This window comes from Xiphophorus maculatus, chromosome 15 (genome assembly GCF_002775205.1).
Source record: "Xiphophorus maculatus strain JP 163 A chromosome 15, X_maculatus-5.0-male, whole genome shotgun sequence".
Taxonomy (NCBI): Eukaryota; Metazoa; Chordata; class Actinopteri; order Cyprinodontiformes; family Poeciliidae; genus Xiphophorus; species Xiphophorus maculatus.
The window spans coordinates 14,707,102-14,726,747 of record NC_036457.1 but is presented as its reverse complement, the minus strand read 5'-3'; the positions used below and the strand labels follow the sequence as shown (position 1 = coordinate 14,726,747).

The window sequence follows — 19,646 nt, the reverse complement described above, 5'->3', positions numbered from 1 at the left end:
CCATTTTGTTTACAGGGATTTCATAATCCATTTTATTTATGACTCTTCATGAATGTTTATGACTGCTGTCCTGAAGTGTCATTCGGTATATATTGACACTTTTAATGCAAAGTTGTACTAAAAGTTGCATTAAAAGTGCAATAAAATGGTCAACTTTGCACTAAAAGTGTCATTATTTACTGGATGACACTTCATGACAACAGTCACAGACATTCATGTAGACCCCTTCTTGTTTATTACAGGTGTTATGTCCTGTTTATGACAGCATTATGCCAGTCTTATGCACACCCCTTCTACTAAAGTGTTAATAAATGTTGCACTGGATTTTATTTCTAGTCGTCAGAGTAAAGAGGGTTAAACAGAAATGGTTGCTATGTGCAGTCCTGTCACGACAACAAATTTTGCTGGATGATAAATGAATGATAATATTGTTGTTTTGAGACCATTTTCAAGTAATATAATGGTAATGGCATAATAATGCAAGTTTCCCACTTCATAAACCAATAAACTTTAATTTCTGACCAACATTTAACCCTACAACCGAAATTTTAAATATTAAAAAAACCACACACACACACACGAAAGAAACAACAAATAAAAGGAATTATTAAGTCTCTGTAAGCAAAATTTCCTTTCAAAAGCAGGGCTAGTTGAGACCAAAACATCAGACTGAAGTTTTTGTCATCCAGTCTTTAAAAAGACTGAGAAAAACAATCACACAAATGGAAATGATCTAGCTTGTTTTAATTTATCATGCGGTTAATTGATTTATTGCGACAGGCTTTAACCACGTGCCATTTTCCTCCCTCTAATTATGTAATACTTTGTACAGAGCTATAGAGTGGTGATTATAACGTGATCAAATATGAAATGGTTTAAGGGCGATGAAAACTTTTGCAAAGCACTGGATGCCCAATTTAAGTAGCGACAAAACCACTTAAATTCTGGTTTGTAAGAACAATCCTCTATTAAAGACACCCTGCAGATCCTTCTCAGAAACAGTGCTTCTCTATAAGAGTGGGTTTATTCGGAGATGGCATCTAAGTGGAGCTTCGTCATGGTGGCTTAGGCCTGCTTCAAACTCACCCTCTGTCTCCACAGCTATTAACACCGGGAACCTTGTTCTACTGCTCCCATAACTTCAACTCTCCCATTCCCCTCGCTGCTCTCTTTTCTTCTCAGCTCTGGAAGCCTCTGTCTCTCTTCCAAGGCCCCATTTTAGCCCCTAATTTACATTATCTCCTACACTCTTCTTCTCTCTCCCTTCACAAACAAGCCAGAGAAGACAATAAAACCAAGTTTTTCTGATGGGAGTCAAGAGTTTCTGAGCTACAACTGTAACAGATGGTTGATATAAAGAGGTCAGGCGCAGGTGAAAAACACTGAATCGTACAGATGACGCCTAAGCGAGCTGGCATCCTGTGTGTTTCTTGCTTCATTAAAGACTCCAAATTTGTCTGCAGGCGCATACTGGAGGTGTTGTGGTGCATTGTCTTCAAATATTTTATGCTCATTTAATCCAGTGAAATCGTGAAAGTGGGGTTTGTGATTCAACACTCCTGAGCTTTCTCTGAATTTACCTTAGCCTCTTACTTTGCATATCTCAACCGATTTAATCATTATCCAGAGGTGTGCAGATTTGCTGGCTAATTGCCGTTTTACTCCGCTTTGTGCATTTAATATGATTCACATTTATTTGCTTTACAAAATTACCACAGATGAAACTGTTGTGAGAAACTGATTACACTGCTGGGAACGTTTGCTGCACGTTTTCCCGCCTCTCCTGTTAGTTCTTGCAAATGAGCGGATGAATGGTTACATGAGCTGATGAGCTTACAGTCTTACTTACTGTCGCTTGTGTTTCTCTCTTACTTCCCTTTCGCTCCTTCTCACCTACGGTTGCCTTCTGAAATCCCGTTCAGCTCTTTCTGCCTTTACTTTCCGTCTCTTTCTCTCCCCGCTGCTCATGGAACGCCTGTCCTACTAACTGTCCTCCATCCTCTCCTCCGTCCCTCAGAGCTCCGCTTCCTCCACCCCCCTGCCTCTCAGGACCCTCGCACAGAGAAACGAGGGCAGAAAACGGGAAAGAAATTCAGCAGATTGGCGGGGGGGAGGGCAGAATTACAGAAGACCCTTGAGAGAGAGACAGAAAGTGTGCCTACTGCGCCAGATTACTAATGGACGACGATCGGCATGGGGATTAAGACTTCCTCGACTCGGTTTTCATACCACATCGAGCAGGAAAAGCTTCCATAAACACCTCTTCTAAGATGACTATGCCCCCCCCCCCCCCCAAGTGTCTTTTCATTGTACTCGTTTGGAGTATTTATGAGCATCCTGAAAGCAGACCTCTTACTTACAAAGTTATCACTGCATAATTTTTGTAGACTGCAGACAGTTGAAACTGCATATTTCTTTGCATGGAAAAAGAGGGTCATGAAGAGTACCACTAACCCCAGAGAGAGGGAGAGAGAGCACCACCCATTTGTTCAGATATGCTTCCATTCCGCCTCAAACATTGAAGCCAAACAGACAGAAATTCAACATCTTTAGGTACAGGGGATAAAAGTGTATAATGCAGCAGCATAAAATTGAAAACACTGTCACAAAGCGGGAAAAAAAGCAGTAATAATCTGGGTTTTCATGCCTCCTTTCCCCCTTTTTCCTTTCTTTTATATGTTGTAATGAAGATAGCAGAGCTGTCTAGGTGATACAAAAGCACATGCATACCCATCCACCCTATTCTACGGGGCGTAGCAGGGCAAGAGTGGAGGAACAGGTTTCTATGGTGAAGACATTCATGGGCTACGACAATAAATCCCCATGGAGATGAGAGATTACAACGGTAAAAATAAATATCAGTGGATGGGGGAACTGGTGACAATAGGAGACTGTTACCGTGTCAAAGCCTTTTCAGAGCACATCAGGGTTACATGCGATGTTCATTGTGCAACTATCAGAGCCGGAACGGATACTTCTGACTCTCTGCGTTCACCAGGGCTTCATTTAACACCAGTTCTTTTATCCATGACTGTCCTTAAAAAGTGATTTCAGCGACTACAATGACGGTGATTTATGCTTTATGATATTTGCTACTAATCTTTGCTGGTTGGTGATACAGAGCGTTATTTGCAAAATAAAAGGAGTAGCCACAGAGATGGTTTCTTCCCCCAGACTGTCTCTCTGATGGACACTTTACAGGAAAAGAGCCCAAATCAGAGCTATACCATGCACTAAGTCATATCTGCACTAACTATTTTAGTAATTGATTAATCACTAACTGAAGTATACAGACTCAAAATAAGGCCATTTAAGATAAAATCATCCTTGTCTGTAAATATGTTTTACCCAAAACTCCCCAAGTGGTAGTTCTAGCCTAGTTCTTATTTGCTAAAGGAATACTACGCTACTGCATTTTGGGCAACAAACTGTTTATTTTCTTATTTAAAAAGGAAATTGAATTGTTTGGGGTTTTTTTTGCATCTTTTAATGTCTTTCTAATATTGTATATAGCTAAATGAAAAATCTGCAGAATGTGCTAATGTTTCAATTAATAGTCAGAATAACCAATAGAGTAATAAATTACCAATCATTAGTAGCTGCCCTAATTTATACATATTTACAAAAAGCTATTGTGAGTGTGCACAAACTTTAATAAATAAAGTTGATTCTAACTATTATCTGCAACAAAACGTAGCAGGTTCTTTTACTGCACACAGAATGATACTTGAAAGCTCAATGAGGAAAACGGGACAATCTCTGATTAATGGGGTCCAGTGATTCACATAAGAGTCGCTGTAAAATTGTTTCACTAAGGTCAACAACTAAAGATCAGCAACGGTTATCTTTGTACTGTTGTGCATGTTCTCCCTGTAGGTAGATGCTTGCGTTCTCTCTGGGTACTCCGGCTTCCTCCCACGGTCCAAAAACCTCAAAACAAGTGTTAGGAAATGAGGGTTTCATTTTCACATTCTGACTTTGTTTTTACTGCAAATATCAATATTTCAAAACAGCCACATTTGTAGAGATGCACCAAAAAAATATTTGCTTGTTCCATTGCTTATTTTTATCTTGTCCAATTATCGAATATAGCTAATATAACACTGTAAGACAGTGAAAAACTGCTCTACTTACAATAAAAGATGGAGACCAGATGAATGGGCTGTTAAACAGGACATTAAATAAATCAATAGCATGATTTTTCTATCAAAGCGCACACTGATAACCCTAATTGTGGAGCGCAATAAATGAAACTCAATCCATCAGTGCAGTAGATGTACATTAGCTCTACATTAGGCTTTATCTCTGCAAAGTTTTCACAAATTACAATCTACAAAATAAAGAATTGTAAAAGGATGCGCCTTCATCCGGCCAAATGTAATGAAATAGAATAGAATAGAATAGAATTCAACTTTATTGTCATTGCACTGTCACAAGTACAAGCAACGAGATGTAGTTTGCATCTATCCAGAAGTGCTCTACGAGATATAAATATTTATTTACAGATGTACAAGATTATGTATGTATGGACTATAAGGGGTTATAGCAAACAGATATAGATATTGTGTATAAATATAAATATGGGAGCTATATGTACAGATTATACAAAATATACAAGAATGTTAGGGAATGGATTATAGATAAATAATGGCAGATAAACTTTACAGGTTGTATGTGTGTGTGAAGAAAACAGCCCGTGATGTGTGTGTGTGAGGATAAATAAGGGTTAACTCCAGCAGATAGCTGGACGCCAAGGCAACAAGTTGGAGCTTTCCAAAAAGAATTGCATCACGGGCCAGCAGTTGACAGCTACACAGGCACAGTTTTGAAATAAGCACATACAAACACGGTGCAGAACCCTAATCTGTGCTGTTCTCTTGTATGATCCCTCCATCTGTCACGCAGCGGCACAAAAAAAAAAAAAAGCACAAACAGAAACGGATGCATTTCAACACACTTAAACATATTTAATACCATACTTTCAGAATTAGAGCTTGGGATGGGGGGGAATACCAGTCAAGTGATGAGTTTTTGACCTAAACTTCCGACACACACATCCTCCCAAACACACACCCACAAAATAAAAAAATACTTAGGAACGCTGATGGTGTGAAAATTCGGGACATGCCTGTCTCTTTACACAGTACTCTGACCCTCAAACGGAGGATTACACAAGGGATAATCCCTGTGTCCCTGTGTATGTTTGTGTGCCTGTCTGTCAGCCTGTCCATACTGGCATCCTTTCTACTACCTCACTGCCTCTGCTTCCATCTTTGCTCGGTTCTAACTTTTCGCTGACATAAAATGACACAGATAAGCTGCCCAGAGTCCTCCTCCAGCTTTCTAGTGAAAGTTCATCTCAAGCATGATTCTTAGAGAGGATGTTTAATATGTAATTACTCTGGTTGCTATACCATTATTCCCAACTCACAGCTACAATTGTCTGCTGCTAGACACCTGGTTTCAGTTCATTGGTAGCTGTTGTAATGAATTAGAATAAGTTTATATTCCTTTGGCATGATTTCAAAAAATAAAAAAATTTGCAGTATGTCAACGTATTGATTTAATCGCAGTGAAATATGTTTATCCACAAAAAAACCCCACTTAACTCAGTTCATGGATTTGGTCCTCCTCTGTAAAGTGTCCCCCTCTGTGTCGCTCTGTGTCTGTGAGAATAATAGGTCAGCTCATAACTACTATTGTTAAGTGCTAAACTCCCCTTTTCAGCGATTAAAGCAGTCAGGCGCAAATGGCCTGTCTGCGTGAATGTGAGACGGGGTGTGTGTGGGAGACAAAGAACGGGGGCGTGTCACACAAGCGCACATGAGAGGGGTTATATTTTACTGTGATATCCCAGGATATAAAAAAAGAGACAGAGAAGAGAGAGTAAGAAAGCAGGCAGGAACAGAGCCGCAAGACACACACACACACACACAAAAAAAAAGAATTACACAAGGAGAGACTGAAACTTGAGGTGAAACTGCACCGCTCGCTCTGCAGCGGTGGGTGTGGAGACACTATGGTGGGTAAACATTTGATAGCGGTTAGTAATAACAGGTGCTGTGGCAAAAACAAGTGATCATCACACTTGGCTCATGTGACAAACCGATGCAGGATATGAACTCTTTATTTTGGCAAATCAAATTATTCCCTTTAGTGTTTTTTTGTTGTTGTTGTTTTCACATTACCTTACAACAACAAATGTCTGCATTTTATTGGAATTTGTTTTTCTCACCAAAATGGTGGCAAACAAACTCTGCACTGCCCTGAACTCACCAACCCAGTGGAAGAACATGGTGGTGGCAGTGTCATGTTTTGGAGGTGCCTCTCTTCACAGTTGGTAAGAAGATAGATGGAGCTAAATTTAGGGTAGATCTGAATTTAAAGTGAAACTAACCCCCCCTATGGAAGTTAGACCCCACCCCTGGCAAACTTTGAAAACTTCCAGCAAAATGGGGCAGAGCAAAGAAACACGGTGAGGCTGAATGAATGGGTGAGTGGGTTTGTGGTCAGAACGAAAAAGGTACTATTTGTCAACTTATTCACTTTGTCGCTATGCTAATCAAATTTTCCTGCACCTCTAGCGACTTTAAAAAATTAAAACAACTAGTGATAAATCCAGCAAGCCTTTTTCTGTGTTGTTGGGGAGTCCTTTACAGCCATAATGCTTGCCAAAAAAGCGAGGTTTAACCCTTTCAGACTGAACATAGCAGCAATGATCCAGCCAAATTTGCACCATATTTCCACCACACTTTGCGCTATTTGAAAAATTCCAACGGTTTCTAAAAGGGGAGACTTTTCAGCCAATATCGGGTTATTGCGGTAATTTCACAGTAGCAGGGAATGAAATCAATCTGAGGGGCACGGTAAATTGCGAAAATAACTTGCTAGATATTGAAAGTTCCAGTTGCTATGGAATTATGGGCAAATATATTTACTCACAGGACTATCGAAGAACTGCTCACAATTAAAATATGCAAAAACATCCAGGAATGAAACACCTTGAAATTTAGGTGTTGTAGGGTTAAGGCAATATAATGCCAAACAAATTTACACAAAAATATCTACATTCAGACAGAAACTTAAAAACAGAACCCTAAATAACCTATTTAGACAGTTTACCAGCAAAAAAAAGTTGATTTGGGGGTTAGTTACTCTTTAAGGCCTACTTGCAAAACACTATTTGTCAGAAAACTACCATCTAGTACATGTCACCTCTAACAGAGCTTGAGCTATTTTGTAAAGAATTTTCTAAATTCAGTCTCTACATGTGGACAGCTGGTAGAGATTCCTACAGGACTTCTTACCACATGAGGCTCTACAAAGCTTTGTCCTTCTAATTCACAGTGACGCACTGCTTTGTGTTGGACTCTCAAATGGTGGCAAAATGTGAAAAAGCTTAAGGTTAGCTCATAACACACCCACACATCCTAATCTCACTGCTACCAGTAACTCATTAGCTCTCCATTCTTAACCCTAAACTCTAAAATTAGAGGTTTCCCTGGCGACCACAGCAAGATGTCCTCTTTTCTATGCCACTCTACTGTTTCCTCGGTCACGTCAAGGACACTGCGGCTGCTGTTGAACTTTGGACACGCTCTCGTTCCCATCTGTCTGTGAACAATGTGTGCGGTGGCCAGAGCCTCACACATGTAAACGCCAAAACCAGACAGATTACTTAGGCGTCTGGTATCAACTAATCCCAAACCAATGACCTTTGACCCCTAACTTGGAAACAGGAAGAGACCCCCTCCCTTCTGCTGTTTCTCCCAGCAGAACTCCATTCCTTCACGTTTACCCTTCTATTTCTGTTTTAAATTTCCTTTTTGAATATAAAAATCTCACTGTCTGTTTTTACGAGGAAACTTTTTTTTTTTTAAAATTGGTGTGATAAAAGTAAAATATTTAGTAAATTAGGTTTTGAGTAATGATACTTATTATATACTTTATTTTTTATTCAATTTGTTGAAGTTTTCTGACAGAAGACTTACTGATAAGTGAAATAATAACTACTACAGTGGATATAATGACGAGAGCAGTCTTTTCTGTTCTCCTGATGCTACCATGGCAACCAAGCGATGCTGTGTTTGCACATGCAATAACATTTCCATGTGGAAAAGTGATATATGTGGTGTGGAAAACACTGGTTATCCAGACAAAAATGTGACTTATAAAAGGCCAATTGCAAGCCAGAAATGTTAAAAATCAGTTTATGCATTTCTAAATAACCCCACAATTATTTATTTCGCTATTTAGGTAACATTTTTTAATCTCCTTACACACTTTTGGAACATTTGGTCAAATTCAGGGCCACATGCAGACACTTCCTGCCACAAATATTTTTTGACCTGAACTACAGAGCACAGACCCTAAACTCTGAATGCTTCGATTTCGCCCTCATACAAACACAGAGTTCTGTAAACTCTCTCCAAAATGTTTAACAAACTTCAGAGCATCTCAATAGCTGCTAATGAGAACTAGTTGGCAGGACTGCACGCCCACTCAACCTTCTTGACCGGGACTCTCCGTCTCTCGTTTCGTTTACTCTCTGTATCCTTTCGTCTTTGTCCAACCTCGTTTCCCATGCTCCTAATTTGCCAGACGCTTCCGTGTTATTTTTCGACACAAAAAGATCTTCAAATGAATGTTTAAATGTAACAATGAATAAGTTGGCCAATGTGATCAAATATGGAGTAACTTATAACTAAAATAATGTAAAAAAATGTAGTTGTCCATGGTTGCCATGCAGAATAAACTATCTGTTGATTTACAGTCTCATAGCCTAAAAGCACGCTGTGGCTAATTATATAACAAGATCTCATGCCTATAGATTATAATAATATCTTGTAAAGTAGTAAAGGCTAAATAAAAGTTTAGGTTTTTGTTAAACACAAAACACTAAGTTGGTACCTGACTTGTATGCTAAATTAAAGGGCCGTTTTGCTATTTTTAATGGCATCTGAACTACTTCAGGACTATTATTGACTGAGACGAGTAGGACAACCTCAGTACATAGGAAAGTCAAACGTATGGATTTAAATCCATGTATTTAGTATATTTACCACAAGTCTGATAACGGCTGTGATGATTATGCAACATGATCCATAATGCTGTACAAAACCAAATGTTTTTACATCTGCAACACAATACAGGAAGTTGCATGGATGGCATAGTCTTCATTGTCTGGTCAGATGAAAGAAAGTCAGCTGTGGGAAATGGTGTTTTTATAGAATTGGGGTGGAGGCATCTTTGAGTGGTGATCGGCAGCCAGACACCTTCGCTGTTAATTCATATGACACTTTTTTCTTTAAAATTTGTGTCACACATCGTCAATATGCTTTTCCCTTCGTTCCTGTGGTTGTTCATAGCAACAGTCAGCACGTATATAAAGCAATGTTGGGGTTTCCGTCTGATTCAGCAACTGAGTAAAAGACTAACTCAATCATTGTTTTAACGACTCCAGGCTGTCTTTGTTTAGCTCTCCAACATTTAAACTGGTCAAACCTGGTCTGAAGTATTCCACACTAAATAGATACGTCTTAAAACACATTTTGTGATTAGAAAAAAACCTTTACTGTGTTGTTGGAAATGCGGTGTCTAATCAATGCAGAATTAGCTTGAGCCTTTCCACACTTCACCTTATCTCAGGCTTGAAAATAGGCAACTTCAAAACATTTCCAAACTTACGAACTAGGGGTGGTGTGAAAGATTATGATAAAAACATCATGCATTTACTTTTTAGGTAACTGTATGGAACAGCGTTTGTAGTGACACAAACAATTATCTTTTTGAAAAACATTTCCATTTGAAATTGTCTTCTTCAATAAGTGTGATTTATATCACTAAACTGCACAGCGTAACTGCATTTAATCATATTTTCAAACTTACTGATATTTATTGATGCTCTCATGAATCAAACAGTGGAGAAAATATAACATACAACAACCTTACTAGTTACTGACTAGCATTTAGGCTAGTCAATGACATGGCTACAATAAATAAAAATTCAAATCATGATAAGAAATTGTTCACAAAAATTATAACCGACATAATAAATGATCACCCTCAGAAGGAACCATGAATATTATTAAATAATAACACTAAAATCCTTTTCCTGCTACAAACTGATCAGCAAATAGCAAAATCCCTGAGTTTTTGAAATTAAAATCTACAGAAATGCGCTGTCCAAATTTTAGAAATCAGAGTTGATGATAAGCATCACATATCATGTGTTCAGCAGCCACTTGTTTCCTCATACTGCATCCTGACTTGTTGCCTTTCAAAACTGAAGACTTTGCCCCACGCCTCTCTAGCCTGACCAGCCTCCCCCTTTCAGAATGTGACCCTATGCTGATTAATCTCTTTTTAACTATGTCTGGATCCGCGCCAAAGCAACAGGCCTGCTCTCCGTGTCTCTGTTTTTTACTCTGTCGTTCCTTTCAGAAGTGGACGCACGCTGGGGAAGGCAGCTTGTCCTCTCCTTCTCCCCCGCTTATTTGAAATGTTACCGCTGAACACAATGGGTTCCTTTTAATTCTCTCATCAAAAAGCCCTCAAAACTGCTCTTTACCCCCATTAATGTACAATCGAGATTAACATTACAGGTTTACCCGAAGAATCAAGCCCACCCTGACTTTCCACAATTCTATCCCTCCGTCCTACACATTTCTGTCTCCCCCTGCCTCACCCTTTCACCCGCCCCGCAGCACTCGCCCGTCCCTGTAATAAGCTGAACATTGCATTACAGTTTCCATTCATCCATGGCCCTCTCTGATCTCCTCTGTGTGAAAAGAGCTCCTGTGGTGCCTCATTGCCCTGCAGCTCCAAAACCAGGAGGCTGATACTTTCTTGTCACAGCTGAGCACTACGCTATAAAAATATGTCTTCCTTGATAATTGTTGTGACAGTGCTGTCACTACAGTCACTGAGGAGATAAAATCTCATTACTGTGCTTTGTTATGCAAGCAGGCACCTTTGGTGACTTGCACAGTCAAGTGATTTCAAGGAGGGCTGCGTTGTTTTGGATTGTTTGCACAACTTGTTGTTGAACTCAGTTCGATTTAAAACCGATGTGGGACAGTAGGGTTATCAGGGTGGATGGGAGTCGATTTTCTGCTTCTGGTGAAACTACAGAGCTGGCATAAAAACACACATACACACACACACACACACACCCACACAGGGATGTTCCCATAGCCTTTCCGAATGGTTAAGCAATATCTTTCACTCTCTCCGTCGCTCTAATTCAGTCCCTTTTCTTCTCTTACGTACAAATCATTCTCACTTCCTTTCAACTTAAATGTGCTCCCATCTTTCCCATTTTGTCACATCACACCGCTCTAAACTTCACTCATATTTTTCATAACCATGTGTGTCTACAACTTACAAAAAAAGAGAGGAAATTATATTTTTGAACCATTCAAATGCATATTTCCCTTTCAACAATTACTGTAATTGAGATGACTTCTAAAATGTAAAAAACAATTTAAAAAACATAATCTAGAGATTATGTGCAAAGTTTCCACATGAAAACAGAAATATAGTGAAGAAAAACATAATCATGAACTTATTGCAAGCCCCCAGCTCTATCTAATGAGCCCATTCTCCCCACCAGAACAACCAATTAGGGCTTTCTCATTAGTGGGTTAAAACAGAGCTGCCACTGTTCTGCACATCCTGAGAGTCTGGGAGTGAACATGGCACTGATGGTTGCAGATCAATGATACACACAGTGGGGCGCCTGACAACAACTCTACCTTAAACATTTTTTTTATTACAGGAAGTATACATGGTACGTTTTAATATATTTTGATTCTAATCATTTTAAAATTGCACAAGTCGATTTTTTCTTTTCTTTTTTGCAGCTTGACTATATTGAGGCATATAGCGCTGTGTTTAAGAAGAAAAGACCATTTGCAATCCAATCTTATTCTTAATTACTAAGCTGGTGGGTCCTGTGAATTTACTTGCACTCGCTACGAACCTGAGCTGCACAATATACCAAACCACAATCATCACAGCATTATCAATGTGTGATGATTGGGTAGGCTTTTATATTTCACTGCACTTGATGCCCATATCGGATGTAGATTTGAGCGACCAGGAAGCTAAAGCTTTGGGGAAATTGTGATGATGGAAAATACAAAATAAATTTAAAAAACAAACTGATGAAAGTTGTTGGTTGGTCACAACTGATGTCATCATTGTAATATTCAGCAATAATATATAATGCTTTTTTTCTATTATCATGTTGCCATAGTAACAAATGGTGTTTTTATTCGGTTTGCCTTTTATTTCTTCTCGACGACAGAAAATACAGCTCAAATTTGGTAAAGTATTAAAGATAAATGGAACAAGTTATTGATGCAAAAAATAAATACAAATGTATGCTTTAGAAGACATTCAAACTAATTATAAGATTAGCAGCGTGTTTGTCTAAAAACACATTTGCAATTATCTAATTGGACAGTACGGCCATGAACATGGAGGAGGCCCTCCAAACCCGATCAATATCTCTACAAGTGTCTCTAATGGGTTTTCTGTAACAAAACAGATTACTGAACCACTAATAACAAAGCCAGTAGGTGACTTTTCAAAGCCCCGCCCCTCCAGACTACAACCATAAGCTTTTATAGCATCACTCTTAGAAAGCTGATGTTGTTAGCCGTTCTCTGACTGACATCCCGTCCATAAACAATAACGACTGGTGCACATGACAGCCATAAAAGTACAGCTCAAAACCAAGATGGATACTCTCTTCAATGAGAATCCAGCTGCCTCTCAATCAGCTACCAGGGAACAAAGATAATCACTTCATAACACACTAATGGAGCTTTTCCTGGGTGGGTTGTGCTGATCAAAGTGAAGAGAAGTTCACAAGACAAACTGAAACCCATAATTAGAGCTAGATTTAAGGGTTACCTTTAATACCAAATGGAACAGCCCGGTGTCCTGGTTTTAGTCTGTTAAGTTATATTAACTTAACAGACATATGAAACATGAGTGTTGAGCAGATACGGAAAAACATGAGACATATGAACATGACAGACACGTCTAAAACCCATCAGCACAGATTAGACACAATGTGGCATTTTCTCTTAACCCAGTCACGTTTTTCACAACATTTACATTAAAATTCAAACATAAATGTAAAGTATGGTGGACTTGCTTTCATTTAAAAACAGTTATTCCTGCTGCAGCTCAACTGTTGCAGTTCTAAGAATGTAACATAATGTTATTATTTCTATCATTATGTCAAAGTAAATTATGCATTTTTTTTTTTACTGTTTTTCCGTATCTGCTCAACACTTCAAAAAGGTTTTGAACACACTTATTTAAATTTCTACATGACTGTGCATGAATATTTACAAAAAGCAGAAATTGACTTTCATTAAACGGTACAGAATAGATGAACATTTTAGGGTTGTGAAACCTCAAAATGTCAAATTCAGGCTACGATATGAATGGAGGTTTAGGTCATTTTCTGTCTCAATACAGTAGAGTACAGTGCAGACACTTTTACAGTAGACACGACAAGGTGGGAACGACCATTGTAGCAGTTGATTACTTGATTGATCGAAGGATTTCTTGAATACGTGATCATTGAAATATCCAATAGGTCTAGCACAAACCTACAAGTCAGCACAATCTCAGATCAGTGTCTGCCAGTCTGCTGGCTTGTTTGCTTGTCAGTCTAAACTAGATGAGCCCTTTGCCATCTGTCAAAGTTTGTCTAAAATATTATGATACAGACACACAACAACACCCTGCATATAAAAATGTAGGAACTGCCAGGCTTTTAAAACTGTGGATGCCTTAACAAACCATTAAAGCGAAGAATTATGGAAAAAAATATATTAGTGTCCCACCCATGCACGCCTGGAAACCCCTTACCAACAGAAAAGTTCATCTATATCACACTGAAACGATAATTTAAGTCGTGATCTGGTGCAGGGAGAAAATACAACAAATAAAAACAAAATACCTTGCGGAGTAATTCAGCAGCGTGGTGTTTAAACAACAAGGCATTTACTACTTTGTTTTGTCAGCGGCAGGAAACTGCTACGTCTGTTGTCCCACAAAAAAAAAAAAAAAAAAAAAAAAAAACGGAGCCGGATGTTTGAACAGTCTCTGAACGCATCACTTATAAAAATGACCTACCGTTAAAATTGCCGTAAAGGTAGCACCATGTTCAATCAGAACTACCTGGAGAAAATGGGAGTTTGTTCATGTTGAAGAAAAAAAAAAACACAACCATGTAAACATGAGAGTGTAGCTAAATTAACCTGAGCTGGAAAAGGAAAAAGAAAGAAAAAACATGCCCGCCAGGTCTTTTACGCTAGCAACGTAAATCACATCCGAATGAGAAGCAGCGGGAAGCGGGGGGAGTAAGGTGATGATAACAGGGATAACATGGAAGAAGGCAGGCGCCATGAAGCGCCTTAAATCGAAGGTATGAATTAATTTCCTTCATAACAGAGACCACCGAACAGCGGTGTTTCTTTGACCGCTATATCTACGTAAAAAGTAGGTATTTATGGAGGTTAAGCATATGAAACCTCAGTATGTAAAGCATAAAGACCAGAAAATGATGCAGATCCACACAGCCATGAAGCAAGCCGATATGTCGCTGATATCTCCATCACGTGACTTTAAAGGAGGTGAAAAATCAGCCCATACCTGTTTAAATCTCCAAAGATAAGTGTGTTGCGGGTTTTCCTAAACGTGGACTCGCGCTCGGTTCTGCTCCAAAAAATAATGCACGTCCCAGTACCTCAGCCTCCCAAAAATCTCAACTACACTCCACTCACACCGACGGTCTGGCAGCAGCTCAAAGGAGACTTGTCCATCATCATAAAGTCCCGCCTTTTACAGTGAAAAAAACACCTTTTACCCGGTTCTCATTGGCTCAGAGGGAATACTGTATTAGAGTATGGCATTTGATTGGTCGCTTTGGTTGCCAGTTTAAAATGGAGGGATGTACGATTTAAGTACGTTAAGCGTCAGTGTGACACGACAGCTCCCCCTAGGGGTTAAATCTTGTAACGTTTTAAAAATTGTTTTTCTAGCATCTAACATTCATTTCAAAGCAGGACTCTTGATAATGGGGATACAGTTTACAGAAAAAATGCATTTATTATATATTTAAATTTTATTATAATATCAATATTATAGAATATATTTATATTAATATTTTAAATAATTTATGTGGGGTGTTAAATTATGGATTTGAATGGCCATGAATGTAAATTAAACATGCAGATTGTGCATATATTTATGGTGCTTAGATAGTGGTGTTCAGTGTCCAAACTCGCAGGCACTTCAGGTAGAGAAATGCAAAAAGCGGCAAACATCTTGCTGGAAACACTGTCAACCTGTACCACTTACTTCTTTCTCTTGTCCTCTGGAGGGAGGTTATATAGCATCTGGAACAGATTATCCAGCTTGTGTAAAAGTTTCTTTCCTCAAAGTATCAGGGTATTAAAAACTCCTTAAAAGTTTCCCCCATGACTCCGGACAGAAGCTGAATGAATGAATACACTAAATGCACACTACACTACTCATTTCTTTCTTCTTCTCTGTACTGTTTTTTGTGTGTATGACCTTATACAATGTCAAAATAATCCAAGAGGCATGACTGCCTTGGCAATACACAATAATGTGTGACATTTTATAATGGCTGCTATAAACACCCTTAATAAAAGGTATATGAGGAGGAAAGGTGTATGAAGTGATTTGTATTAGAAAAAGCAAAACAAAACAAAGAAGGATTTTCATTAAGTTTATGAAGAAGCTATGGATCTGTTATATTACTTTCAATGTGAATTATCCCTTCATTTCTCATACTCGCATAAATAAAATGCATTGGCAGGTCATTGCATAACAGCGCCTGTCCATTGCTGCTGTGGACACACACAAACACCATTACATATACAAGCACACCACATGCCTGTTAAAGAAGCTCAGGTAATTGGCTTAAAGTGTAAGGAACCATGCAGATTTGACATCTACATAAGAGGAGTAAGCAACCACATAGGGACACCGATCGTCTGTGACTGTAGAAGGAAATGAATGAGCACAATACTTGCTGAATAAATCTGATCGTAAACAGGTAGGATCCCTAATGAAGAGGTGTGTGGAGTGTTTCCTCAGACTCACCATTAATGATGCAGCATGGATCCAAAGCAGGCCAAGTGGGAGCATGCGCACAAACACAGAAAGAGAAATAGAGAGAGAGAGAGAGAATGTACATGAGAGCATATTTAGCACAGATGCTGCTTTAAAGCCTTGTCTCCCCCACCACCACCACCCTCACATCAGCATGTTTGTTTAATGAACTGCATCTGCTAAGGCTACTCGTCTTAGTGCTCTCTTGTCAAGCAAAAACTACGTACGTCAATGGAGATTGACTCAAAAGGCAATGTCATCCAGTTACATTCACATTGTATGACTATATATATATATATATATAAAAGGGATTATAAACTGGTCGCTTGAGAGTGGCAAATCTGCTCTCTAATGCATTTGCAAACTGACAGGTTTCAGGATATCTATGCTGGAAATTATTTAAAGAGCCCAAGCAGAGACATCTACACACAGCTTTTAATGCACACAAATCATACAATGTTAAGAAAATGACAGTCACATGCATTTCTTTAGCCATTTGGATGAGCAGCTCTTTGACAAAATGCCTTAGAAGACTTTGTAGGGTAGTTAAGACATAATAAATATGACAATTAACATAGAAATCAGAAAAAATATACCTGATATGTAATAGCCCCATCCTTCAAGAAGAGCGTCTCCAATGAGATTAAAACAATCATGAATCTGCAGCTAATCAGCTTGCTGCAATCTATGGTTCTGAAATGCTCTTTCTTTGCTATCTCTCCTCGGCTGTCCAACCACAACCTCTCTCCTCTCAGTGACGGGCTTACAGAGCAGCTCCACACCCTGTGCAGACCAGTTTTACTCCTACTGCAGAGCCCATCACACTGGGATATCCATGTCCTTGCTATAAACAAATAGGTTATGCTATGATCTTTAAGCCAAGAGGCTTCAATGTAGCAAAAAAAATAATAAAATAGCAGAATAAGAAGGGAACAAGCAGTTCAGTTTCCCATGCAGGCACGAGATCAAGGCAGTTCAGATTCTCCGGAGGATTAGCGTCAGGTCCTTCTGAGGAGAATTACTCCGACAGAGCCATCTGGACAGAAAACATTGCCTACAAGAATAGTTATTGTCCAGCCATGATCGTGAGTTTATCTGAGATATAATCAGACACTCTTTCCATAACCCAAAAAAGAAAATCTAATTAAATCCAACCCTGGTATTTAAACAAGATCTACATTTTTGCATCCAAGTGTTTATAACAGTCTGTTGACTTTGGAGGCGTGCCTTAACACAGTAAGATCAAACACTTTCTCTAAGTAAACTGTCCCTCACAAGTCCTCCATTTAAACCAATCAGCTTTAATTACTCAATCCAGCAACTTTAACGAATGAAACCGGCTGAATTCATCAGATTAGGAAACCGTTTAGTTCACTCAAACGTTTATGACACTATTAAACCATTATATAAAACCTGCCATAATTAAAGATCAGTGGCTCCCAAAACTGGACTGGGACAATGGCTTATAAATCAGCAAGTGGATGATCTTGAAAAAAAAAATCTAATTCAATCCCAAAATATTTGTTTATAGTGTATTTGTTTAACTAATGGTTCTTGCATGACGTAAAAAAAAAAAGAGAGTCGTTAATGAATAAAAGAAATTTAAAAATAGTTATCAATTTGTTTTTAATGACTTCCTTGTTTTAGAAGTAGTGGTAGACTATAAATTAAAGCTGGTATCTTTGTTTTATTGTTTAATTTTTTGCTTTTATTTTTTAACTAAATCAGTAGGATATAGACCTTAGAGAAATTATCAATAAACATTCTTGATTAGTGTAATTAGTTTAATTGGGATATAACTCTTATTTTGGATAAATATAATAATATAACGAATATAAGGAAGATAAAGGAGGACTCTAATCTATAGGGTCTTCTCATTCTTTCTATTAATGTGTGAATGAATGAATCTTTTCCTGCAAAGTGTAAGTGATTCATCTTTTAGTACAAAATTTTGATAAGATTATGATGTACTTCAACATTGAATGATTTGCTCTGAATGCAGATATGGGCAAGTTTAGATGTGTAGTTATTTTTGTAGCCATTTATTTTTAGTTATAAAGAGCAAACCTCCCATTTCCAGCAGATAGACAACAACAACAGCAACTGTAAGGGTTTGCAGTCAAGTTCTATAGATGGCGTTATTTCACAACGTTAGACCCGAAGGCCATACATCATGCACCACCACCACCTTTCCTAAGTGCACCGCAGTCAGTCGAACACACACATCTGGGCGTCTTTTACCTGGAAATCCGACGATAACCAACTGGAACGACTTGAGACAGTATTTCCTTGAACCAAACCCGCTTCTTTTGCTCTCTTTATCTCCCAGGCTGGTGAACAAATACAAAGACGCTGAACAAATATTTCCCAGCAGTTCACACCTCTTTGCTTGATGTAATGTCAATCGCCGGTGCCCTCTGGCTTCCTCTTACACTTCTTTGTATGTGTGAGTGGTAACTCTAAACCCAAGGATCAGGTGTCACACAAGGAGGAGAAGAAGAACCAGATGAGCACAGAGATAAAACCACAGATAGACAGAGATTAAAAACATGTAGGTATGTATCAAACAGGAGCAACAGGGGGGGGAAGCTATTTATAAAAGGGTATCTTTTGTGTTTTGTTTCTCATGAGCACATAGCATGGGAGACAACACTGAAATATCAAATATTAGTCTAATCTGAAGCATTCTTAGGACCCTGCCTGGGCATGCCTAATTCATGGTCTTGAGTTTTTGTGATTGTGTGTGAGCTTGTTACATCTTGCCTCGGTTGTGTTTTAAGAACGGTGAGCCAGAAACCTAATCTCATGAAATGCTATCCCTTTAAACAAGTCTTTCGGACACACACACACGCCGTGTGTATTTATGTGTTTGTCAACAATCCAGAACAATGCAGCGATAAAGAATTGGACTGTGTTTAAAACAGGGTTTTAAGAAGTTATGAGTTGTGTTTCCTAAATTGATCACATTGAATAATGCTGAAACATACTAATTTTGGAGAAATTTGTTCTCCAGAGTGTTGGAGAACTAATTTTTAGAAAACTCAATTCAGTTTATTTATGTAGGACCAAATCACAACATGTCATCTTGAGGCACTTTTCAAAAAGAAAATCATTTCAGTTTAATCACACATACATTCTAAGTGATATTATTTATCAAACAGTGCATTAAGTTCAGTTCATTATTCAAATTAGTTTAAAAAGTAACTCTCTCGAAGGAAACCCAGCAGACTGCATTAAATAATTGACTTGGAGCATTCACACTTCCTGGAGGAACACTTAACAACAGACAATTACTTGGGTTGTGTCGCTAACTTTAAAGTGATTCCTCATTCCTAGCATGGATGTAGTTACAGTGGTGAGGGGAAAAAATCCCCTTTGACAGGAAGAAACATCTAACAGAACCAAAACCTGGCTCAGTACCAGCAGCCATTTGCCATCATCCACTGGGAGTGTGAGAAGACAGAGAAGACACACGAAAA

The 19,646-nt window shown here is 38.6% G+C and overlaps 1 protein-coding gene across 15 annotated transcripts in view; it reads right to left on the bottom strand.

The window, feature by feature from the left end:
• Nucleotides 1-18,503, bottom strand: part of epb41l2 (erythrocyte membrane protein band 4.1 like 2) — a 55,435-nt gene extending 36,932 nt beyond the window's left edge. For 12 of the 15 annotated variants that reach the window (XM_023347921.1, XM_023347928.1, XM_023347932.1 and 9 more), the window contains exon 1: nucleotides 14,680-14,830. The gene's annotated coding sequence lies outside the window, so the exon portion shown is untranslated. Of the gene's footprint in view, nucleotides 1-1,849; nucleotides 2,050-13,984; nucleotides 14,101-14,679; nucleotides 14,831-18,408 lie in introns of those variants that run through there. The other 3 variants (XM_023347931.1, XM_023347923.1, XM_023347922.1) reach the window with 3 other exon arrangements.
• Between the last annotated feature and the right edge of the window lie 1,143 nt (nucleotides 18,504-19,646).